Here is a 25510-nt window from a genome sequence, read left to right as displayed (position 1 = left end):
TTGTTAAAACACAGAACATCAGTGGAGAAAAAATAATGCTTCTACGTTAACAAGAAACATTTTGACAATTCTGTCACGCTCAAGAATCAAGGTGAGTCATTCTGCTAGTCCGACAAAAATAGGTGTGCTTCTTGTGGCGAGTGCAAAATAAAACACCTATGCATCAATAAACCAACAGGCAAGTGCAATGTGCTTGACATCCATTTAATAGACTTAGAATTCACATTCGGACTGCAGTAAACACATTTTCCCATCTGAACTGTGGGATGAGAAACTATAGACGCACTATGTAAACAAAATGATTTCCAGAGCTTTTTTCCCAGCATTTTGTTCAAATCAGGTAATTTTTGGTTAAAACATCGCGGTGCTCCTGTACTGCCCTGCAAAGGGGATCCTGTCAACGTGGATACTTTCTGAAGATCCGTCAGAAGATACCATGGGAGAAGCTCCAGCAGATCCAGCTTCAAGTTCAGCAGTGGCTAGGGAGAAGAGAAACAACATTCCGGTGTTGCTTTTACACTAGACAGGGCCAAATCAGTCACTATGAAAACATCATGGATAACTGGAGAGACTACAGTCCAGAAAGAGATTTAAAAACTTCCAAGGGGACATAACAATCAAAGGGCTAGGCACAAAGGAAGAAACAATCTTTTTCCACATTTGCCTACCAGCCAACAGTATTTCTAAAGCCAGTGACAGAAATTCTATAGGCTACACATTGAACATCTTCAGGGAATCCACAAATGACTCCTGCTTGCACCAGTGCTAAACTGAGCCCCCCTGCAGACCTCACGAACCTCCAGTATCTGTTTTCCTTGAATGTTCAAAGCAGTGATTTATTGGAACTCTGCTCCTAAAAACCAGCTTCTGCCTTCTCTGTGACAAACTTAAAAAGAATCCGCCGGTGAAAACGCAAACACCTTTGCAATGCAGTCAGGCCAGGACAAGTCTCCTAGCCTGGCACTTTCTTTGAGGGGCGTCTTTGTAACTCACCCTGGCAAAACCCTCTTTCCTCCACAAAAACACATACTCAACGAAAGCAAGCCCACCTTTCCTGTTCTTCTCCAGCCACATTTTTCCGACAAGGTCCTGAAACCAAACACACTCTATGACACCTAGCAGATGCACAGTCAGGTTCAAAATGCACACGGATGAAATGCAACGGCTTTGTGTCCATTCGGACACACGGAACGAGCTGCGAAGCTACAGCTGAACACTCTCTGTATTACCAAAAGCATGCAGGAACAGAAGGAAATTCTCGCAGGGGCTACCTGCTTTGAAATAGCACCAGTCACTGCAAAGCAAAGCAGTGACTCTGGAGGAACGACTACCCTGAAACAGGTGGAATTCCTCTTTCGACACCTGGCCTCATATTATAGAGCATGTTTCATGCTATGTGTTAAAAGCATTCAACTCATCTGATGTTTGCCTAAGTGCTACTAAATGATCTTTTCCCAAAGAAAGGGTATCTTTCATCACTGATTATATTTTTCTTGCTTATTCAAAAAAGACTGCAACATATAAGCTACAAATACAAGCAATGGACAAGAAACAGCAAAAATCCAGACCCAACAGCAGAGAATGTGCACGGTATGATGTAGTGCGGAATGCAACCGACGCACATGGAAGAAGCAGCGATGGCTGAAGTCTATAAACGTCTTCTCTCAGGGCTTCTTTTACGTTTGATGTTTGTGCTCAAGGATTCACTCTAGAAAAACGTGACTTCAGCTTAAGCCAAGTGCACCCGTGTAGAGGAAGCGGGTTAGTTTTCTCTGCACTTGTCTTTTTCAGGCAACGGCATAACATTCTACACAATCTTTTGGTAAGCAGGAAATTTTCACATTCAAGTCTAAACTGGAAAGCTAGCAGAAAAACCTCCCTGTGCTTAGCACAGGAACTTGACAGCTTTCAAGCCATTACATTCAGGAGTTAGGAACACTCCTCTTTTTCCTTAAAAATGCCCCTAACAGTGACACATTACCTTGTTTAAGTTCTTTAGCGATTCTTTCATCTAGTTCCTGCCGTACCTAGAATTATACAGAAAATATAGTTAATACTTTAACAGTCACATTTTTCTAATATTAAACTTCTAAAACATTCTTAAAATCCACACATAATGAGAGAAAACCTAAAAATATAATTCCAAGTAGACACACCTTGGTTTGGGGTTTGATTTTTCTTGAAGAGAAACTTTTGGTCAGTCGGGCTGCAGCTGCCTCATTGCTCAGCAACGTTAACAAAACAATTTGTAACTCGCCAGCTGGATTATTACTGGGCATTTAACAAAATACACAGGAAGAAAGCAAGAAAGCCTAGCGCAGTTATAGCAGTGAAGGTACGGCTGAAGTTTATCATCAAACACACGAACAGAATGTCAGCTACATGCCGAGATATGTACAAATGCCACCCACAGGGACAAATCAGCCAGTTGAGGCTGGCTTCTGCAACTTCACAGAGAGAAGAGCTGCACCAGCAGCTGCTGCAGGATTGACATACACCATTTGTACAGAAAAAAGCGTGTGCCAATATTCTTCTTTTCTCCACCTTAAGATGGGAAATTGAAAGAGCTCCTACAGATGACGCCAAAACTTCTTTATTGTTATTGCAAATACCACGACACACATTTATAAAAATATAAAAGCACACACAATTTTTTCTTGCAAACTGTGTACTAAGAAAAACAACCGCAGCTACAGCTTCTACGCAGCGAGTGCTGTGGGGTTTATTATGTAGCTGGAATCAGCCTGGATCACTGCAAAGGAGCACTTACGCCTCTTCTCCCCTAGAAAGTGGGTATTGTTACCAATTAAGTTATTCTCACTTATGATTCTGCCTTCAGAAGCCTTCACAAGAAGGAATCACATCTCCTAATTTAAGAGTCACAGTCCAAGCGCTATATGCTGTTGTTTACGTTTGATGGTACTTGCTACTCCTACATTTTTCCCATCAAATTTGTGACACACAGAAGTGAATTTCCAAACACGTATCATACAGCTTCCAGGGCTACGACGGCCATGAAGATGCTGCAGGGCTTGGACCTTGTGAGCTATATGCAGAGGCTGAGAGCTGCAACTGTTTCTTTGCTGGAGAACAGGAAAGCTCAGGGGGACCTTATCTATGCGTATAAGTACCTGGTGGGGGGAGTACAGAAGATGGAGCCAGACTCTTCTCAGCGGTGCCAAGCAAAAGAACAAGAGGAATAGGCACAAATCCAGATAGAGGAAATTTTAACACAAGGATTTTATAATTATTATTTTTTAAAAAATTGTAAGCATGGACAGCCACTGGAACAAGTTGCTCAGAAAAGGTTGTGGAGGGTCCATCCTTGGAGATGTACAACACCTGGCTGGACAGAACAGTGAGAAACCTGCTACGGCTGACCCTGCTTTGAGCAGGGGTGAGGTCGGACTAGATCATCTCTAGAGGCCCCTTTCCACCCTCACTCCTTCTGTGACTCTCTTGATTTTAGTACTGAATTCCTGGGGGAAGGAGCATTTATTTTATGAAATGAGCAGACCCACCTAGCAGCGTAACAACAAGAAGAAGAACGGAAACACTGCACAGGGTACTCAACAGGACACAGAGAGAGCAAGAGCCTCAGGAAGGAAACCACTCTGCTTACCCTCACAAGAGGAGCAGTAACAGGCAGTAACTGCAAGGGTCAGAGGAGCGGGGCTGTAAACCAGCGAAGCGGAGGGAAGGGCTCTCTCTCCAGGAACACAGGGAAAGCTGGGACCAAATTCACCGGATCCTGCAGGAGAAGCACCACTCTGTGATACTTCATTGAAATACTCTGTGCCAACAGAGCTGCATGAACAATGGAAAAGGACCCCCCAAATCTCTAATTGTTTTCAAGCAGGTACAAGCAGAAGCAAAATCCTGGGGAGAAAGGACCCCCTAACTCCTGAGACGAGACACAGGTAACAGAGAAAAGCAGGAAAACTAATGCCTAGACCAAAATACGGCCCAAACCCAGGACCAAGCCCAAGCAAAGTCGTAGTACTTAGTGGTGTTAGAAGAAACCACTTTCCCTGGTTTCCTGAGTCTTCACAATGACTAGAAGGTCCACAGGACCCTCCGCAACATGTACAAATCAATCAAGAGAAGAAAAAGGTCTTGTTTTCCTCTTATTCATTCCATCAACGTCTTTGTGATTCTCATCCATGTCTGAGGGAAGAGAAACAGGCGGAAATAAAGCCAACACACTGATTTCTGACAAGGGAATGAATGAAGAGCCAGGCAAAATACACCTCCGAGGACCTTAACTTGCCTCCACTTTTCTCCTTCCCCCCAAACCCCTGGGAAAGGCATCACAGCCGAGTGTCCCAAACCTCCTGAGCAGGTACTTCTCACCTCACTGCACACCTCTTCAGGCGGTAACACACCAGGTGTTCATTTGCAGCAGGCACCTTCTCAACAGTTCTTTTTCAGAAAGTGGTGTTGACTTACTACTTATCCACACAGGCTGCTTTAGCACAGAGTAAGCTGGATCCTGTAAGACTCCGTGAAATGATGCTCCGAGTCTGGAGTACCAGTACTGTTCTGAAGTTGAGTTCCTAGACACAACTGCTGCGACCACCAAGAACTTTTTGTATATCAGAAGTGGCAAGGAGGGTAAACCAGCCTACTCCTAGAGCTCAAAGTTCCATTATAACAGATTAAATCCATAGACTATCATCTCACAGACGGTTAACTACCACCGAAGCCCTTGCGCTACCTCTCACAGACGGTTAACTACCACCGAAGCCCTTGCGCTACACCTCACAGACGGTTAACTACCACCGAAGCCCTTGCGCTACACCTCACAGACGGTTAACTACCACCGAAGCCCTTGCGCTACACCTCACAGACGGTTAACTACCACCGAAGCCCTTGCGCTACACCTCACAGACGGTTAACTACCACCGAAGCCCTTGCGCTACACCTCACAGACGGTTAACTACCACCGAAGCCCTTGCGCTACACCTCACAGACGGTTAACTACCACCGAAGCCCTTGCGCTACACCTCACAGACGGTTAACTACCACCGAAGCCCTTGCGCTACACCTCACAGACGGTTAACTACCACCGAAGCCCTTGCGCTACACCTCACAGACGGTTAACTACCACCGAAGCCCTTGCGCTACACCTCACAGACGGTTAACTACCACCGAAGCCCTTGCGCTACAAATACATAAAGCAGAGAAGTCCCCTGCAGCAGTCATTCTTTCCCTTGGACAAACTAAAGTTCAAAATATGCGCAGTGTTAGGAAAATGTGAATACATCAGTAAGTTTTAATCAAAACCTAACAGCGTAAACAGACAACATTTCCAGTATAAAATACCATCCCAACATTAAACAATGCTGGCTGCAAACCTTGCCATGTATCTGGCTGCAGAGAAGAGAGAGGGACAGATTTTTGATGAAGGAGCTGAAGAAGAAAGAAAAATGGCCTTATGTTCACAGGTCTTCAGTGAGAAACAAGAACGTGGCCTACATGTAAATGAAGCAAGTAAAAAAGCTAACAACAAAGACTGCTACAAGAGTGCAGAAAGCCAAATCAGAAACGGAACAGAAATTGAAAGATGAAGAGGAAGCAGACATTTCCCTTCCCACATTAAACTGGTTTCATTTACCCACTGATTCACCCTGGTTGCAGAGTTCACTGTTCTTGTCTGTCAAGACACGCACGTTCATTTTCACCAGCCTTTGGCACAGCTGTTAGGATTTAAGCTTGACATTTGTTAAACCTAACAGCAGGACTCCAGTCCCAAAACCTCCTTGCAGCACTTGCAGGAGACATTCCTTGCCTTAGGCTATGGACTAAGGGAGCAGGTCTGAAATGCTGAATTGCTAGTTGCTACAGTCACTGTCTAATGACATGCACAGAATTTGTCAAGTACTTGTAATTTATTCCACATTACTGAAGCTCTAATACAAATAAAAAACACCAAAAAAACCCGAAGACATTTGCATGGGATTGGGATTCTACTGGTTAATAAGCTTGTGCCAATATGAACTTTTTTCTATTTTTAAAGATCCTTTTGCACTTCAAGGTTATTCATTTCTGTAGCGTATATATTTGATAAAGGGGAAGGGGCTATACTGGAATGGAACACATTTCTTTATGCTCTTTTAAGAATAACACGCTCATTTTTTGCTGAACTTGTGATATTACCATCTTCAACATGTACGGCTCTATGTGTAATCACTGATAGTCATGCCTCATGTTTAGGAAAACGGTGCAATCTTTCAAGCCTTTAAACACCAAATTCCTTAGTTAAGTCTAAAGAAGAAACTGTGTCCACTTGCTAGTGGAGCACTCCTTCCTCTTGTCAGCATCATTTACCAGTGTTTTTTCCAACAGCTGCAGGACCAATGATCACCATCATTTTGAATAAGAGCAGTGTGAACTATTTTCACCTCTTTGCCCCTGAAGCTATTTCAAAGCTTGTGCACAAACGAAATTTACACAAACATCTTCCTCTTCAGAATGGCTGGCATGTTCCCTACTTCCAATAGCCCTTCTCACCTTGAGGAAGCTACTACAAGGAACACCAAATCTGCAGAGAGCTTTGACTAAAAAAAGTAGTGCAAAAGGACTGCCTGAGGCACACTGCAATTTCAGCTTCTTAACTCCCTGTCATTTAGAGCTTCAGTGGCAGAAACATTTGTCATCTCCAGCCAAGGCAGCACTGCGCATCCTGAATTTAAAGGCAAGGCAAATTCTGTAGAAGGGAACCAGGTTAGTGGCAAAACAAAGCTGAGGCATAACTGAAGTAAACAGTGAAGTGAAGAAAAGGCTTAGAGTCAGAGAAATTCTTCTGCTTTGAAACAGTCTGGTGAACAGACAGAATACCAGGCAGCACAACCAGCAAAGCATTTCAAAATAGACTAACACTATAATCTCTGATTTCTTCCCTCATGCTCCAACTTGCCTCCTGAATGGCACGGGACTCCTGCGGAAATGACAGCACAGACTGTGCATCTGGTGATTTTGCATTTGGAAACTGATTGAGATTTGCCACCCATTATTGTATGCAGAGGGATACATGCAGTTTTTCCCTTTTGTTACTTCCTGACTTCAAAGTCTTATGTTGCAATTCAAGCCTCTTTTCTCAGATGCATGTTATGCACATGACATACTGCACCCGACTGAGAACAATTAAGCCCGCAGTTCTAAGCGAAATACTCGCCTAGTCCTCTAGCAACTACTGCACCTCTGAGAACTCAGTTCCTTTCTTCTGAAGGACTCCAGAGAAGATCAGGTTTTAAGACTTCCCTGAATACACTGAACGTCAGGTGACTCGAGGCTACAAGCAGTGACACTACAATTAGTCTCAGTCGTTCCCTAACTGGTGATTACAGGAAGAAATACCATAAAAAGATGTGCAGCTGGATTTAGTAACAGGGAGGTTATTTTTTTTTCCTGTTTCTTCTTCAAAAAAAGAAACCACAACTGTTAAACCCTTTTCTTTTAAACTAGGACAGCTTTTTTCCTAGAAGTGGGATGGTTTCCTCCTTTGCCTTTTTCTTCTTGTAACATCTCGCTCCCATCTCTCTCTCTTTTTTCCCTGCCCTCACTTGCTCCCTGCTCCCTGTCCCTCTTGTTCCCTTGTCCTGGCTTTCTCCTTACTTCAGTTTTGCAGTGGATCCCTGAATTTCGCCTCCTTTCTGCTGCTTGCGTGCAGAATAATCCCTGCAGGTGGTACAGTACTAATTGCCTCCCACGTTCTTTAGGTAGTGTTATGTCCACCCCTCTGACACAAAAACCACATTCACAACGATACAGAAAAGTTCATCTCTTAACTGCCGCTGCTATGCACTACCTACACACTGCTTTGTCTATTTTTGTTTTGTTGTTTGGTTTGGTTTTTTCTTTTTCTTAAACCAGGTGCAGTATGTAGACACGTTATTTTAAATGGATTCTTTCCAATGTAGGTGGGACCACTGAACCAGGGTAAGGCTTAAAGGTGACCAAATGCTTCTCACATCCATTCAACAACAGAATGTGCGAGGGACAGACACTGACTGAACAGGTAAGCTTGCCCATGCCTCAGTCCTATGCTAGGTGGGAAACCGATTACAACTACTGACATCTGTTTCCAAGTCTCATGATACCACGTTTACCATTCTGTGAGGGATGTGCTATCATGCTGACTGCTAATTACAGGGCATATTTTGACCAGAGGTATTGCAGAGGTTGCAGCTTTTTACCAAATTAGAAAGCTCTGTAGACTTCCTGAGGAGCAGTTACATATAACACCACATAGCAGGACCCACAAAATCAAATGCCTCCGAGGCACAGCATTCGTCCCGCACTCAAGTGAGAAGTAACGTGCCCTGTTCATACCATCCTAGTTTTGAAGCATCCCTTTGTTGGTATTGTACTAAAACCAGTTCCGGTGAAGAAACTGCTAGCATGAACATCAGTGAAGGGGGAAAAGGTGTCTCAAACAAAGAAGTCTGATGGGATTTTGCACTCATCATAAAGATAGCTGTTTTAAAAAAGGTCATCCACAGAATGGCTTGGGTTGGAAGGGACCTTAAAGATCATCCAGTTCCAGCCCCCCTGCCATGGGCAGGGACACCTTCCACTAGACCGGGTTGCTCCAAGCGCCACCCAGCCTGGCCTTGAGCACTGCCAGGGATGGGGCATCCGCATTAAATTTTACTGAAGAGCTTATTTGGGAGCTTCCTATGCCACAGTATTCTTCACCACAGTTTCTCTTGCAAAAGAGAACTTGCAAAAAAAACCTGTTGCGCAGTTCATCATTTAGAACTCAGTATTTTTTGGTCTTTGAGCGCTTCTGGAAATTTTATAACCCTAATGACCAGAAGTCTTCATTTCTACCACCTAGTTGTATACTGGTTTGATGAGCAATTTGGTGTAGCATATTAGAGCATATGGTTTGGAACTAGAAATGGATTCTAACTTTAGACTGAAAAGCACAACCTTGCTTACAGATACTCTTCAACACTAGTTGAGAACAGTATTTAAAAACGCTTACCTTAGCCACATAGGCTTCAACTCTGTTTCTTGATGGTAACGTATTCCCGGTCGGGGTTAGGAAGCTTCCTCCTAGATTTAGACTTCTATTCAGTGCCGGATTGTTGCTAATATGTCCCAGTTCAGTTGAATACAGAACTGGACCACTGACAGCGCTGCTTGCAATTAAAGGTTTGCTTCTATGGCACTCCTGAAGGAGCTTAGCGTTGGCTTCTGCTCATCTCTCATTAGCTCTGAAACATTCAGAAGCATACAAAGAATTATCTTTGGTAATAACACTTCCGCAAAGTTACCCTCCAGGTCTTTGACTATTATCTGACTTCTGAAAGTGGAAGGGATTAAGAGAGTTCAAAAAAAATGTCCATAATTTGATCTGAGGTTTTTTGAAGAGCCTATTTCTAGGTAGCCACACTACCTGCAGGAAGCAGCAAGAGTTAACCAATTCTTTGGACTTCTCAGCATTAAGGCCTCAAAGCAGTCTGTGCACACCGTGTGTTTACATAGCTCTTCCTGAAAGGTACATCACCGGCGTAAGAACTCTGGGCTTCCCTTCCTTTCCCAAAGCAAGCTGAAACCTATGACATGCGGCTAAAATGGAAGCCAAAAGATTTTTGTTGTTCTTCTTCATAGCACCAAATGCCGTTCTCTGAAGGGCCTATCCTTATTCAAGCAGTAAAGGACATGACATTCTCTTTTCTGCCGTACTTAGAATAAGAAGAGGAGATTAGAGACTGGCAAAAAGGCTGCCTGTTAAAACAAACTCAACTTCAAAAATATCCTATTAATGCCCATGATCGGTGGTGTTACTGCTGGAACACTGAAGAGAAACGAAGATAGTTCCAGTGAAGAGGGGGGAGCCTTAAGGTACTTTCATCACAAATATGCTATCTTATGCATAATGCTGACCAGATGTAGAAAAGGTATTTAACGAAGAAAACTGCTTGAGGAAAAAGTAGTATCTTATTATCACGCCAAAAATGCATGGACTTACCCTTCCAGTTTATTTCCTAGGCACCTTCCATTTTTAACTTCCTCCAGATACAGGTCTTTGTACTTTTCCGCTTCTGCCTGTACAGATTCTTTTTGAAAAATACTGTCTCGTTGGGTATTTTTTATCCTGTCCAATTCACGTTCGAGGTCTCCAATTCTGTGTTCTAGCTGGCTTGTCAGCAAAGCATGACGACTGGCTCTGATTTGTTCTAATCTGTCCTGGGAGGCTGCCTGCATCTGAAGTAGATACACACTTTCAACCACCGCAAAGAAAAAGAGAACTCCCCTCGCCAGTCAATTGCACGTACCCAATTTCAAGGGCCCAGCTCTATTCAGCGAGGCAACTGTGCCTCCTCACTGCCATCAGCGACCAGGGCAGAACCCTGGAACTACCACACTAAATGATTCTTTTCATTCAGAAAGAACCCCCATCTTAGCACTATTCTTCATCAAAGCTACTGATGGAAGAACACAATCTCTGTAGGACAGGGCATAGCATTCCTCAAAGAAATTATGGAGATGCCGCACCCCCAGCCCCCACCCTGCAGCTTTGGTGACTTCTTTTCTGAGCGTTGCCCCTTGTGCAATGACTAAGGAAGATGTGTATGCCTGGCTGTGACAACTCTAAGTTGCAATACCCATTCAAGGATAAACAATGAGAACAAGACCAGAGGACAGTGATACCCCTCCAAGAACTGCAAAATGAAATTCTACCTTGGCAAGTTTTTGATTCAGGGCCTGCAGGCACACTGCACGCACATGAAAGCGTCTTGCCCAACCATATTCCCTTCTCCCACTGCCCTTCAGGAAAAACAGAAGTACAGCATAACACACGGAATCAGGCACCACCCCCCGCCCCCAAAAATGACAACCAAAACAGAAGTCTATAACAGACACACATAAGAAATTAACTTACCTGCAAAATCAGGTTGACTTCTTGCAGTTTTTGTCTTATTTCTTGTGCAGCTCGTTCTTCCACCTCTCTTTTGTATTGTTCTATTTGGCTGCGATCCACCATGTTAGTCTCCATATGGTGTTTGAGATTAGCCACCTCTTCTTTCAGCTGGCTTTTGCTCTTCTCCAGTTTTTCATGGTTCCCACGCATGGTGGACAACTCCTCTCGCAAATCATGATTTTGTGCTTCTAGCTGCATGCCTTTTTTAGGCTCTATCTCCAGCTGCTGGGAAAGTTCATCAACCTGTAGACAGGAAAGGGGAAAAAAACAGGGAACTCAGAGGGATCTAAAATTAGTCAAATCTGTGAAAATTGGTAAAGGAGTTGGCCATCAAGACTATTTATCACAAAAGTGAAACCAGGCTCTTCTTTTAAAACAAGAACAGCTTTCACATAATTTCTGACAGCATTCCTCAGGTTCCCATCCTTCCTCAGTTCTGCAGTGGGTCACGGACCGAGAGGTACCAAACCAGCGGCATGACACCCGCAGGGCTAGGCTGAAAAGCACTAGGGCTATTCTTCTGCGAGGTGTTCATACGATCATAGGAAATCAAACACACCCATACCCAGTTACATCACAGCCACATTCTGGTTTCATCAGAAAAAGAACCATGTGTCACGCTTCAGAGGAATTGTCACATGCTGTCACACGGTCAAAGCTTTGTCACAGAACTGACAAGGCAAGAAACGGGTACCCTTCTCTTCCATTACGCTAAACGATCTGGAAGTAGCAGTTCAGAACACCGCTTTTGCAGCAGTGGTGGCAGAAGACAGTCTCTTTAGGTCAAAGCTGCAGTTTGTTTTCAAAAGATTTCCAGGAAATATCAGACTTCCCATAGGTCCCAATGGTCAACTACAGCTCTATCCCCTTCTTTCCCCCTCCAGAAACAGCCATCGTCTATACCTATTAACCATAAAACATGATATCCCATCATCTTTTATTTTTAAAAAAGTGGGGGAAACCAGCAGAGTCAACACTTGAAAGTCTCTAAAATACGTAGAAACTTTACACTTATTTAAAATTGCCCAAACGTAATTCCATTCCCTGTCATTCAAAATAACTCTTCCAACAGGAACACAAATATGCTGCTAACCTGTGAACTAAAAATGAGCCACTGTCAAGGCAGTCGACTCGTTCTACAATAATATCTTCTAAAAAGGAGCATAACTTTGAAACACAGCTATCTCAGTAATGAGCGGAGAAGCAGCTAAAAGGTCACATGCTACCGAACGGCCAGAGCAATGCAGGAGCGGGCTGGAAACTAGGACCATGCGCGGCAATCAGTTAGCTGAGGGGAATGTGCTCGAGCTTGTCTAGACAACAATTAACATGATGAGGCATGTTTGCAGAGCACAGGGGAGTGGGAGACGGATGGCGCCAAGGAAAGGTAACACCTTGCTGTTAATTGCTGGTAGTTAACCACCAATCAGGGATTGCCTAGTATGCAAGGCTTAGCTTCAAGAACCAATTAGTTTAAAACGCGCAGCTTCTGAAAGTGTATAAAAACGTGTGCTTCTGTACAATAAATTGACATTTGCTTGCATCAAGCTGCGTCCCGTCTCTTCATTCGCCGCAGAGCAACCTCAAAACCATTTGTGGGTCTCTAAGACCAGGAAAGACGGACTGAGTCAGCTACTAGTAAGCAACAAGTTACAGGGTTTCTTCCGCACCACCTCACACTGCATTGTGCCCTGGGAAGCAAAGACACCATTCCGAAAAGCAAACCCCCACCTGCCTCCTGCTCAACTCGTGCCCGAGACAGCCTTCAGGGGGTGACCTTGGGCAAGGCCAACTGCACAGAGCTGTTCCGAGTGATGGTGGCGTTACTCCCCTCTCTTCCGAGAGGGAATGCATCCGTCGGAGCCCGACGATGCTGCCACGGCCTCAAGCTGCAGCCAGGCCTGTGCTGGGCCTTCACTGCTCTCAGCCCTGACCCTCACCCATGGACGTGACGGCCCAGTAGGACTGCAGACCTGCCCATCCCTATGGACCGGCCTGGTGATCTGCACTCTTGGCGCACTCTGCTTACTGTCCCCAGAACTCTTCTGCTCTTCTTGGTGAGGGCCTGTGGGGCTGATCCCTGGCCTGTGTGGTCACAGACCCTGCCAGCCTTGCTGCGGCTCTTGCTTTGCCCTTCCTCTGCAGGACAGCCTACCCCTGATGTGCCCTCGCAGATACTGCTGTGTACGTAACACTTCCGTCTTTACCCCTAAGAGCTACATCAGTATTACAGTCGCCTACTACTGTGACCATAGAAGGAACATCAAAAAACAGCCAAATAATTTCAGAAATACAGCCAAGAAAAAAAGTCAACAATATGAAAAGAAGTATAAAGAAAGAACAAAGGTTTCACAAGAAAAAACACCACAATAACCCAAACAAAATAAAGCTCACCTTTGTTCTTAATCTGCCAATTTCATTGACCACTTCAGAATACCTGTTCTTCACTTCTCCCTGCAAATTAAGCTGGGACAGTCCCCCTCTCTCCTCATACACCCTTAGTTCCTTCGTAGCTCTGCTCAGCAGCCTCTTCAACCTGCACAGCAAACTAGTCATGAAAACAATGAAGCAAAGGAACAAAACTGGACTTTTTCACATACTCTCATGTAAACAGCACAGACACAGCTTGCTTCATCTTTAACGTGCTTGACACACTAGGAATTACCAGGAAAAAACAGTATTCCTGTGCCACATACACTTGGAGAGTCCAGATTTCACCTGAAAAGAGGTATGAAAGACTCCCTTTTTCCCAGGAGAACTGCAGGGCAACCTGCACCTGCAGTTGTTTTGGCAGCTAGTGAAAACTAGGGGGTGGTGTACAGAAGTACCTTGCAAGAACTAACACGAGGCCGGCATCTGCTCACAGTTAGGTACACCTATTTTTACACTAAAGTTTAATAAAACATGACTTCTACGCAGGGATACCTCTTCACCACGCTAAAAAGCCGTCCCTCTTACAGTCTTTCTGCAGATCGAGGTTTCTTTTCATTTCTTGGGCCAGACGTAGTTCAGCTGGGCGTTTCAACTCTACCAGCTTCTTCACTTCCTTTCTTTCACTCTCACATCTTTCTTTTCTCTTTTGAAAGTGTATCACACAAACAGAGCACAGGAAAAATACCTACGTACAGTCTGTGCATCTAGCGCTCTCCACAGAGAAGCTGCCGGACGTCTCTATCCGTTAGCCACGTTCCACAGAATGCCATGGGACGGAATTCCTGAGGATATTCCATCCCTTCAGGTTTCACATCAAACAGACCAATACGTAACTACAGAAACAGATGCCCTCGCTGAAGCAAAGGCCATCCTCTTCTAGACATAACAGGTGGAAAAGATGCTGGAGAACACTTTTGGCAGTGCCTCTGCTCATAGTAGGGATTACGTAGGTATGCACTTCATGGGAGAACATGGATCCATCCAAAGCTTTCATGGGATCTTCCAGCAACCAGCAGGCAGGGGCTTGTGGAGGAATCTGATCTTTTGGAGTTCTTCAACATTTTATTCCCCTCGGCCATTACCTCCACCTCTTCTGTGTGGCCATTTACTTAGCCACATGCTGGTTTTCCTCCTCTTGGTGTTTTCTCAGCCACACCAGAGGAGAGCTGGCAGCTGTTTTGACTTTGTACTTCCATTTTCCCTCTACAGAAAAGGAGAAAAGGGGAAGGCTGTCCCTTGGCAACTGGCAGGCACTGCTTGTTTCCCAAGCACTCGTTCATTTACCCAGCATTCCTTCAGTATGTTTTTCTGCAAGGCTTTTAAGCTCCCGCTACGCTGAAAACATACAGCAGCTCCTCCACACACGCACTGGAAACATCAAGCATTTTAAACCTGCCCAGAAACCAAGGGGTCAGAAGATGACCACACAAAATCCAAGGAAGAATTGGGAACTGTGGCCTTGCTCGATGTGCTCAACTGATAGCAAACCACACTGGGAACTCTTCCCAACAGAGCCACTCCAGAACTTACACAAGGATACCCATCTAGCTTTTATTTGCTTCCTCCATGACCCCCAAACGATAAGGTACTCGCAGCCTGAATGGCAGGGATAACAGAAAACAATGATATGTAAGAACCTGACCAGAAGGTGCACGTGGTTCTCCTGGGTATTGGCTCGGTGCCCGGAGAATTTTCTGGGCTCACCTGTTGCAACAGTTCAGCCTTCTCCTCGTCCAGCTGAGCAACGCGCTCTTCAAGGTGGGATCTTGACTTCAAGTGCTCCTCCCACGTGCTGTGCAAGTCCTTGGATGTCAGAGCCAGCATGTTCTGCTTCTGCGTCTGTGAAAGCAACAGTGGCAGAAGAAAAAGTAAGGTGGCCGGAAAAGACAAGAGCGCAGGAGAATGCAGTAACTTACACAGAAACAGGCCTAAGCTCTCCTCCACCCATCCAAGACCTATGGCCAAGGTTGGTGTGGAGTGTAAAACACACCTTAGGAACCATAACCAAGAACAGCAGCTGGAGCTGGTGGGAAGAAGGAATACTCTAGAAGCGACAGGATGAGGTTACAACTTTGGGGGATAAGATGACATGCACACACACACAGAATCACCCTACAGCTTTCCTGCAAAGCTCCTCTGGTTCCCTCTATACTTCAGTTTTCGTAAGAACACTGCAAAAGGTGGTGCAAAAGGACAACATTCGCTCCTGCTTTCAACAGCTACACTCAGATTTATTCATATAGTTACAGACATTAACTACCTTAGTTTTCACCTTTTTTTCCAACTCCTTTTGCAAGCGCAGCTTGTCTCTCTCCAGGTCACTGTGGTAGCGCGTAGTAACTTCAAGTGAAGCTTCTGGCATAGATTGCTTTTTAAGTGCAGCAGCAAGCTCCTGCTGCAGTTGTCCAAACATGCCCTAACGAAACAGTTAAATTAGCATGAAGAAAGTTCTAAGAACACGAAGTATGCCTTTAACTTATTTTGTTATACGGTTAGACCTGTCTAGATTGAACCCAAAAGTATGAAATTTTGCCTGCCACCAGCAGGCATCTGCACAGATGATGACCTCTCATCATCTTTCTCAGCTGAGCACCTTTGACTATCAGCAGCTGTTCATGAGGATTCCTGTTTCCTAACACATAAAAAAGGCTCAGGTATTGTTCTTCCTTGAACAATACACAGGAACACACTGCAATCGGGTATTTTTTGCCTAACAAAACCCAAAGAAATCTGTTGTGATCTAAGAGCCACAGTTTGACTGCAAATATTACTCCGGTGACTGAAGGCAGGACTTTGTGTTAGATTGTTCTTTCTTCTGTTTCTTCACTATACAAATACAATTAAATGAATACAAATATCTGAAAGCTCCTTTGAGATACACTTTAAGGGTATGTTGAATCACATCCTCTTGTAGTCTTCTTACTCAGCTCGTTTTAGAAATACTGATAGATTAGGTTTACAAAAATCTGGATAGCTCATTATATATATATAGCTATATACATATACACACACACACTCTCTCACATGATCTTCAAAAGGAACCCATTATTTTGGTAGTAAGAATACAAAGCAAGTCACAGTTTACAATGATTGACAGTACTGCTGGAGTGTGGCTACACATCATAGAAGAGAAAGCTTAAGGTCACCGTCTGACATGAACTTTGAGGAACAGGCAGGCCCCTCAGAACCCTCAAAACACATACAGAAATCAACAGCTGGACATTACTAATACTCTTCAATCTTGATAGCAGCTTACAGAGAACCTCTTTTTTCCCCTCTATAGAAGCTTCATATAAATCTAGCCCCAACCACTTCACTTCTCTGCATCTTCATTTCTCAGCCCTCGTGTATTGGATGGTTCCTCCTTTTATACCACTCTCATTCATGTCATCAGTGCAATACTTACATCAAAACCATCAAATACTTTAGACTATTCTATAGGGCATAACATGGACTAAGGAAAATAGATGGAAAAAAGTTCTAGAGAAGAATCACCTTTCTTGATCAAAGCTTAGACTTGGATACCTTTTTTCTGTTCTCTGCTTAGATCTGAGGACTAATATCCCCGTTGCCAAAACTTTCCGCAATTCCGAGGGAAACATAACAAACCAGAACAAATGAGTATTCTTTGGTCCCATGCATGTAACTTACACCGGATACATTGGAGGAACAAACTAATTTCAAGAACGGACAAACTTTAAATTGTTCTTTCTACGCATATACTTTACCTGTCTTTCTACTACGTCAGTCTCGTATTTAAAGACTTGTTCCCTTAAATCAGTACGCTTGGCATTTAAATCCTTGTTTCGCTCTTCTATTAGATAAACTTGCTTTTCTGTATCAGCTCTAAGTTTGTTGAAAATGTCATTAAAATGCTCCTGCCCATAATCCGCTATTTTTTCTTTCATGATCCTCTTGTTCTGCATCTCTTCCCATTGCTGATGGAGTAAAAAGGTTTTCACTCTGGAGCTGGGCCAATCGCTCCTGCAGGGACTCCTGTTTTATTACAAGTTTGCTTACTGGATCTTTCTCAAGTTGTCGAGCATGATCACATTCCTTTGCCCGACACTGGCCTTGACTTAATTCTTTTTTGTCATTTCTAAAAGCAAAGCTTTTTCTCCGAGCATTTGCTTCAACTGGTGAAGCTCATTTTCTAGCCTATTAGCTTTGCTTTTAGCTTTACACAGCTGCAGAGACAAGCTCTTGTTGGTTTCTTGCACGTCAGAGAGGTCACGATGGAGCTCGACTTGCAAGCAAAGGCATTCATCACGTTCTCTGGGAAATCTTCGTTCAGCATTGCTTTCTGATGACAAATGAAGTTCAAGTTCTTGAACTGCAGCGTTCAGGGAGGAACGCAATGATTCAATTTCTGTCTCTAGTCTGTCTTTGCTTTTGTTTGTCTGCTCAAGTTTGGAAGTCAGCACTGCAGATTCTCTCTTTACTAAGTCCAGCTCCGCGTTGAACTGAAAAAACATTTGTCTTAATGCTTCCTTGTGCAGTTTAAGTTCCTTTTTGAGAGCTTCATTTTTTTCTTTCAAGGTCTCATTTTCCTTTAAATATTTTCCTTGTTCCTCCTGGTGCCTAAGTCTTACTTGAGTGAGTTCTAGCCTTAGCATAGCAATCTCATCTTGTAGTAACTGATTCTTGTACAACAGATCCTGTTCTCTATCAGTGCTGGATTCCTGAATGACAGGGAAAATGAATAAAGAGCCAATTGGGAAATGAATCTACAAAAAACCTGCAGCAATAAACTGCATTTTAACATTTCTAGTACCGAAGCATGACTTCGAAGATGAAGTTTCAGGCAATAAGCTACTCTGTGAACCCATGCACATGTACAACGTACGTACCCAACGGAAGTGCAACATAGCCTTAAAACCTAAATGAACATCCCAAATATACAGTTACGTTTTTTTCCCCCCTTAAACCAGCAACCAAAGCTTTTAAAATGACAGCGCTTTCTTGTATGTGCATGCCTTTATAATACTGCCTTTAAGGTTGAATTAGTTGTGCTACAGATCTGGTAAAAACAAGGCCAGAAAGGGTATTTTCCTTCTCAAATGTCTTCTGAACACTTATCCTTTTGTATTACTGAAAGTTAGCTATAAGACTCAATCACCCCCGGAATGCAATAGTCCTGTATATTTCCTCTTTATTGTATGTATAACTTTTTCCCACTTAAACACATTCACCCTACATTTATTGGGCAGCACAGCCAAGAACAAAAAGGCTTCAAGGCACTGCACATTCTTTAGGAAATTCAGTAAACTCTTTTCAAGATCTTTTTTAATACAGTGTTTATGATTGCTTTTTCTCCTCCAGTTACTCTAACTCTTACAGAGAGTTGAATTCATTGCTGAGAGTCGATCATAAAATTTTAGTTATGTGGAGGTGGCAAAGAAAGGCATACTTGAAGTAAGTTCAATAAGGGAATAACTAATTAAAAAATAAAAGCAATGGAAACACAAACACTGTCAAACAACTTTCTTCCTGGTCAACCTTGCCATAGGTAGCTAGGTGTTTCACTGCTAGAAAGCCTAAAAAGCGATGACAAAATGTCTATGAAATGGAAAATAACAGATAGGTTAAGAAACGGTGTAAATAGTGTCTTCTATTAGCTTCCGACTTGCACAAGTAATTCAGGTACATACAGGAGTGATGCTGCTTTCCAGAACTTTTAGACATAAGAGAAAACAAGAAAGGTATTTACCCAGATAAGTTACACTGGTAAACAGTAAATAAACATCAAGAAACAGAAAAAGTTATGTAAGATTTATTATGACTTTAAAACAAACATGGTGAAATGTAATTTATTAGAAAAAAAATCTGCTTACCTCTGATTTTTTTCCGATAGATCTTCTTGTCTCTTCTTCTAGTCCCTTTTGTCTCCCAAGGTGGTTGTTCAAAATTCCTTCTTGAAGGGCTCTGGCCCTCTTTTCCTGAGAGCGCTGTCTCTGTGTTTCATCACGTTCCTCTTCAACCTGCAGTAATACAATAAAACTGCTTGCATCTTAAGAAAAAACAGAGCTAGCAATACATCTTCCCATTCTCCCTTGCATACTTGAAAACATTTTTGATTCCCCACCGTTATGATAATCCACCTATAAATAAATAAATTTAAATTTTCTTATGAAAATTTAAGAAGGCGAAATACAGGATGTTTTGTAGTAATTCAAAAAAAGGTCAGGCTTTGCCTGAAATACAAATGAAACCTAAATTTTGAAAAAGGAAAAAGGGAATAATAAACTGCAAAGCAAAAAAAAAAAAACCAACCACCCAATTGTGAACCAACTGTACTCTACTGTTCTCAAAATTTGACAACTGTTATCCAACGCCTCTTCCGTGAACAAAGCGCCTCCTTCTCTAGGCATACTGGAATACAATTGAAAAGAAGCAGAAAATAAGACAAAGAGTTTAATTCATTATTTAATAGACCTGTTTCAAGAGCCTTCTCAGTGTTCTTAACTCCATTTCTAAATTCCTAGACTGTAACTCAAGTTTCTGTTTCTCCTCCATCTCTTTACAACATTGATCTTCTTTCCTTCGGAGGTCTTCTCTCCTTTTCTCACACAGCACTTCTACTCTGAGCCTCTTTTCTTCTTCTTGTTTCAAAGAAGATCTGGGATTTAACGGAGTATTTGAGAAACAAAAGCACTGATATAAAAGTAGATATTCCACATGATGAACTTGCAGAGACAACTCAAACCATAAAAAATGTTAAACGTTTTCAGAGTTCATATTTTTACTGTACTTTTCAACTTTTTAAAGAATTCTAACTTCATGCCATTGTGCATGGTATCAGTTTACAAGATACAGAAAAAAAAACTTTGAGTGATTTATCAGTTATTTGTAAGTTTGTATAGGGAAACACACACCAGTGTGCACACTTCTATAATAAAATTTAAAAAATCCATCTTCATATTACAGCCATTTTGCTGAAAAAGGAGTTTGTTGTCTCATCAGATCAAAGCATCGTAAACTTTTACTATGGTTAGTATACATTTTCTTAGTATACTGAGCATTGCCTACACATTACGGATTCAGTGACCAGAAGCAATACTGGTGAATCAGCACGCCACTTACCTATGGCAGACCCAACAATTTTTCAGCAAGCCTTCTGTAAGTCTAAAACAACTGCTGACCACAGGCAGAACAAGCAGCTTCTGTTTACTCCAGAAGGATGTCAGTGTTCAAAACCAGATTCAGAAATGCATGGGGTTTAAGCTGAATACGATTAAAAACAGTTTTAAACCCCAGTCGGATCTACCTCTGGGAGAAACTACAGCAATTTCATTTTGAAGCTGACTTACAAGGAAAGCCTTATGGAAGGTCAGCTTCTTTACCAACTGAAACAATCAGCAATAAGCACTGACATGGTAAAAAACGGTCCATGGTGTGCCCACGGTACCCAAACAAGCAAGCAGCTTTGTGTTTGATCATTATTTTGACTATTTTTTCCCATATACTCGCAACAGTGAACAAAAAAAAAAATTTAAAAAATCAAGTGTCAGCGTAAGGGAAGAACTGCCAATTGAAAGCCTGCTTTAGAAATTCTGCAAAACAAGAATCAACCACCACTAAAATTACTTGAAAGACTGACAAACGTTTGTATTTGAATGGCGTATATTGCAAGGAAAAAGCTTTACATATAACTTCTAGTGTAATTTCATAAAAAGTGTAACTTTCGAAAGTACAAATTAACGCTGCTTGGAGAATTCACTTAGAATGAAAATACTACTTCTTTATACTTGACAGATGCTTGAGGATTTTGAACACCTGCTGAAGTCAAACCCAGGCCAAGCTGGGACCGGCCTCGTCTTCCTCGTACTCCCCTCCCCCGCGCTGGGAGGCCCAACTCCCCCAGGCCCAGCTCCCGCAGCCTCCCCTCACAGGGCTGGTGCTCCTGCCCCCGCGCCAGCCCGGCATCTCCCTGCCGACCTCACACGGGCTGGGCAAGATCTCCTGGGCTGGGCGGCCAAAAACCGGACCCCGGGCTCGAGACACAGCTCAGCAAGCCCTGAGGAGGGGTGGGCACTCCCTGCCCCCAGTGCCCTGGCACTGCTGCCCCCCAGACAGCCCAGGCCGCTGCGGGCCGCCCCAGCTGCCAGCTCACGGTGGCTCCTGCTGAGCTCGCTCTCTGCCTGGGCCGCCTGGCCCTGCTGGGCCAGCTCCCCAGCCACGCCATCCCACCGGGGATCACCACGAGGAGATCTCCCCTCCCAGGCCAGGGCTCTGCAGTTGTCCTTGCTCAACTGCCTACGGTGCCTGCTGGCCACCCCTGTCTGACGTGATGTCAACAGCGATGAGAAACCTCACACCTCCGGGTCTAGCTCAGGAGTGTGGGGAAAGGGGCAATCCCAAACTTGACCTTTCCAACAAACAAACAGGTAAGCAAACAAATGCTCTAAGCTCTGGTTTGACTTGCACTGGGTGGAGTTACCAGAAATCCTAGTATTATAGGCCAACTGAAGCTGCGAGGACAAAACGAAAAAAAAACCCACACCCAACCATCTCTCAGATCTCTCTTATAAATCTGATTTCCCCGTACACACTCTCTTGCTCTTTTCTTGCTAGAAAACAAAGTTAGAACAACATCCAGAAGACTGTACATGGAGCTGGTATCCGGACGTTTTTCCCCTCTCACATTATGTACTTCATAGCATAACTGGCCCACGGGATTCAAAAAACCCAAACCCAAAAGACTGGAAACTTCTCATCCTGTTGCCTGCACCATCAGTGTCTTTCGGAACAAAACCACTGACAAGATAATACATTATCAGACCACAATTTACATACTTAAGGCTTTGGATACCCCTTTTCCATTCCGCTTCTTGGTGAGCCAACACGGATTTCAAATCTTGAGTCTTCTCCGCTCTGAACTGTGACTCCTCCCTTTCATCTTCCAATTTCCTCACTTCTCTTGAGAGCGCTTTATTCCGATTTTTCTGACGTTCTATTCTCTGTTCATATTCAAGAAGCATGTTTTGCATTTTCAACAAAGTAGCAGAACCTGTTTTGAGACAGAAAAGACACAAAGCTGCACAAATACTGCCCAATGTATAAGCTGTTCAACGCTTTGCTGCATTAGGTGCAGGTGGCAGGTTAGTGGGAAGGTCCCTGTGAGAAGAAGCCAGGGGTCGCCCCGTGCTGGCCATGGACGGTTTCAATGGACGCACCGCAGGGCACAGCTGAGCCTCTCAGCCGTGCTGGCAGCTCCTCAGGAAAAACAAACGTAGGAAAGGGCGAAACCACCACACGGGCAGAGAAGGGGAAAAGCATGTGAAAACCAGCCCCGCAAACGAACACCCAGGTCAGCGAAGGAGGAGGGAGAGGTGCTGCTCCAGGTGCCAGAGCAGAGATTCCCCTGCAGCCCCGGAGAGAACCATGCTGGAGCAGATACCCACAGCGCAGTGCTGCGGAGGACCCCGTGCCAGAGCAGGCGGATCCTTCCCGAAGGACCTGCGACCCATGGAGGGCCCAGGCTGGAGGAGATTTTCCCCAAAGGACTGCAGCCTGGGGGAGGACTCACACTGGAGCAGGGAAAAGGGACGAGGAAGGAGCAGCAGAGAAACTGCTACGTCCCGACTGCCGACCGCAGCCTCCCCGCGCTGCCTGGGGAGGTGGCAGGGAAGGAGCGCAGCAGAGCTTGAGCAGGGGGGGTGCCGACGTGTCCTTCTCAGGTTTGGGGTCTTTGTTTCTCACTATCCAAATGTATTTTAATCGGTGGAGTCTGTTTTGCCAGTGACAGTCACTGGGAAGTGACAGCCCTGCCTTCACACTGACCCACCAGCTTTTTCGCCCCGTTTTGTCAAGGAGGGGCAGTGGCAGCACTGGGGGGGGAGTTTGGCCTTCGGCCAAGGTTAACACTTGCCTAATGAAATTTTAGCATAGTTTAAGAGCCCTAGTAAGTGATGCTTATGTTTATATAATGCCTTGTGCACATATGCAAGCATCGTATGACAGTTGAAATTTGTTATATATATGTACTTATTATTTTTAAGCAAAGCCATTATTTTGCTGTACTCTTTGTCATTAGCTGTTGAGGGGGGTGCTGGTTGTGGCTGGGATAGTGTTAATTTTCTTCGCAGTCGCTGGTACGGGGCCATGTTTTACAGTTGTGCCGCAAAGAGGGTTGGTAGCACGGGGATGTGTTCGTTATGGCCCAGCAGCGCCCACACAGAGCCAAGGCCTTTCCTGCTCCTCACCCCACCCCACCAGCGAGCAGGCTGGGGGTACGCAAGGAGCCGGGCCGGGACATGGCTGGGACAGCTGACCCCAGCTGACCCAAGGGATGTGCCATGCCACGCGGCATCATGCTCAGCATATAAAGCTGGGGGAGGACGAAGGAAGGGAGGGACATCCAGAGTGATGGCACTTTGTCTTCCCAAGTATTTGTTATGCGTGACGGAGCCCTGCTGTCCTGGAGATGGCTGAACACCCGCCTGCCCATGGGACGTGCTGGATGAATTCCTTGCTTTGCTTTGCTTGCGTGCGTGGCTTTTGCTATTAAACTGTTTTCGTGCCGACCCATGAGTTTTCTCACTTTTCCCTTTCCGATGCTCTCCCCCACCCCACTGGGGTGGAACAAGTGAGTGGCTGTGTGGTGCTTAGGTGTTTAGGTGTGGCTGGGCTTAAACCACATCAAGGGGATATAAAGAAGAAAAAGCTCTTGCTGACTTTTGATGACCGCATTAGAAGGAGCTGAACTGTACTTTGCAAGAAACTGCTTCTCCAGCTCTGACTAGACAGAGAACCAATGATAACGTAAGGCACATCGGCTGGTAATGCAGGCAACATCTCAGGTTAGGTGACAGTTTCACAGCTTTTGAGGGGGATCTCTAGTCACAAAGAGATACTATATCAAAATATGAAATTAAAATACTTAGGAGTGCCTACAAAGAAATCATGTTTTAAGGGGAACTTGTAACAGCTGAAGACAGAGACTTGAAAACATACCCCTATGAACCACGCTAAGCTCTTCCAACAGCAGCATAGTCTCCTTGTAGGCTGAAGCTTCTAACCGGACATCCTCTGAAGTTGGGTCAGATGAGTGAGTTAAACCAGGGCCATCAGTTACTTCCATTGGTATGCTGACCTACAAAAAATACAGTACTTTCTGTAATTCCACTGTCTAGTATTACAGACCATTACAAATGCAGGAATGATTCATTCTCTCCTTCACAGCCCACAGATTTGTCTCAAATACAATAAAGCTGCGTACCAGCAGCAATTTGTACATCTGGTTGATCACTACATAAACACTGCTCCCATCGAAGTGATTAAAAGCTGATAGAGACTGTTTACCAAGAAACTAGTTTTACAGTACCTCGTTCCTTTCACTCCTGGTTGTTGCTGCAGGTCTAGAAAACAGAAATATATTTCAGTACTGAAATGCTTACTTTGCATTATGAATAATACCTACCGTAGCTTTGAAAACTTAATTGCAGAACTGAATTAAACTAAAATCTGGTATAGTAACTTTGCTAGATATAGTTCAAGACTGAAACAATTATTGTGTGCTATTAATGTCTACTGGAAGGCTAATTTTTCCGCAAGATATTAAGCAAACAGTTGAAATAACTGTTCCCTAAACTTCACGCAAAGTGACAGAAATCTTACAGCTACAGACATGGAGCTATACGGTTACGTGCATTCCCTGTTTAATACCAGGGGTTCAGCTCTCTTCAGTACTGAGAATCCTTCTCCTACAGGTCAAAGAACTGTAATTTTGGATTCTCTGGTGTCCTGGGTCTGGCTGGGATGCAGTTTATTTTCTTCACAGCAGCCCACACAGGGCTGTGCGTTAGATTTCTGACCAAAACAGTGTTGCTAACACACCAGATTTTTAGCTAGGGCTGAACAGTGTCAACAACTTCTCTTTCGCACTTTGCCACAACCCACACAAGTAAGTTCAGGGTGGGCAAGAAGTCAGGAGGGAACAGCTGCAAGAGAAAAGGTGGAGCGGGGAGCAGGGCAAAAAAATCCTGAGGTACCTGCAGTGAAAAAAACTGAGATACCTCACCCTTTTTAAACACATGAAATACTTCTATGCCTGTGCACACACTCATGTAATTAATCAGAATTTGTGCACGTGACCTCATTGTTGACTTGGCCAGCATGTTCAAAAGCACTCTAAACAAA

The 25510-nt window shown here is 44.1% G+C and overlaps 1 pseudogene; it reads right to left on the bottom strand.

Moving 5' to 3' along the window:
- Positions 1 to 331: 331 nt before the first annotated feature.
- The window catches only part of LOC129735021 (ankyrin repeat domain-containing protein 26-like), a 69310-nt pseudogene continuing 44131 nt past the window's right edge, over positions 332 to 25510 (bottom strand).

This window comes from Falco cherrug, unplaced genomic scaffold (assembly GCF_023634085.1).
Source record: "Falco cherrug isolate bFalChe1 unplaced genomic scaffold, bFalChe1.pri scaffold_108, whole genome shotgun sequence".
NCBI classification, from domain to species: domain Eukaryota; kingdom Metazoa; phylum Chordata; class Aves; order Falconiformes; family Falconidae; genus Falco; species Falco cherrug.
Note: the sequence above shows the minus strand (reverse complement) of the source record. Positions and strands in the feature narration are given on the sequence as shown.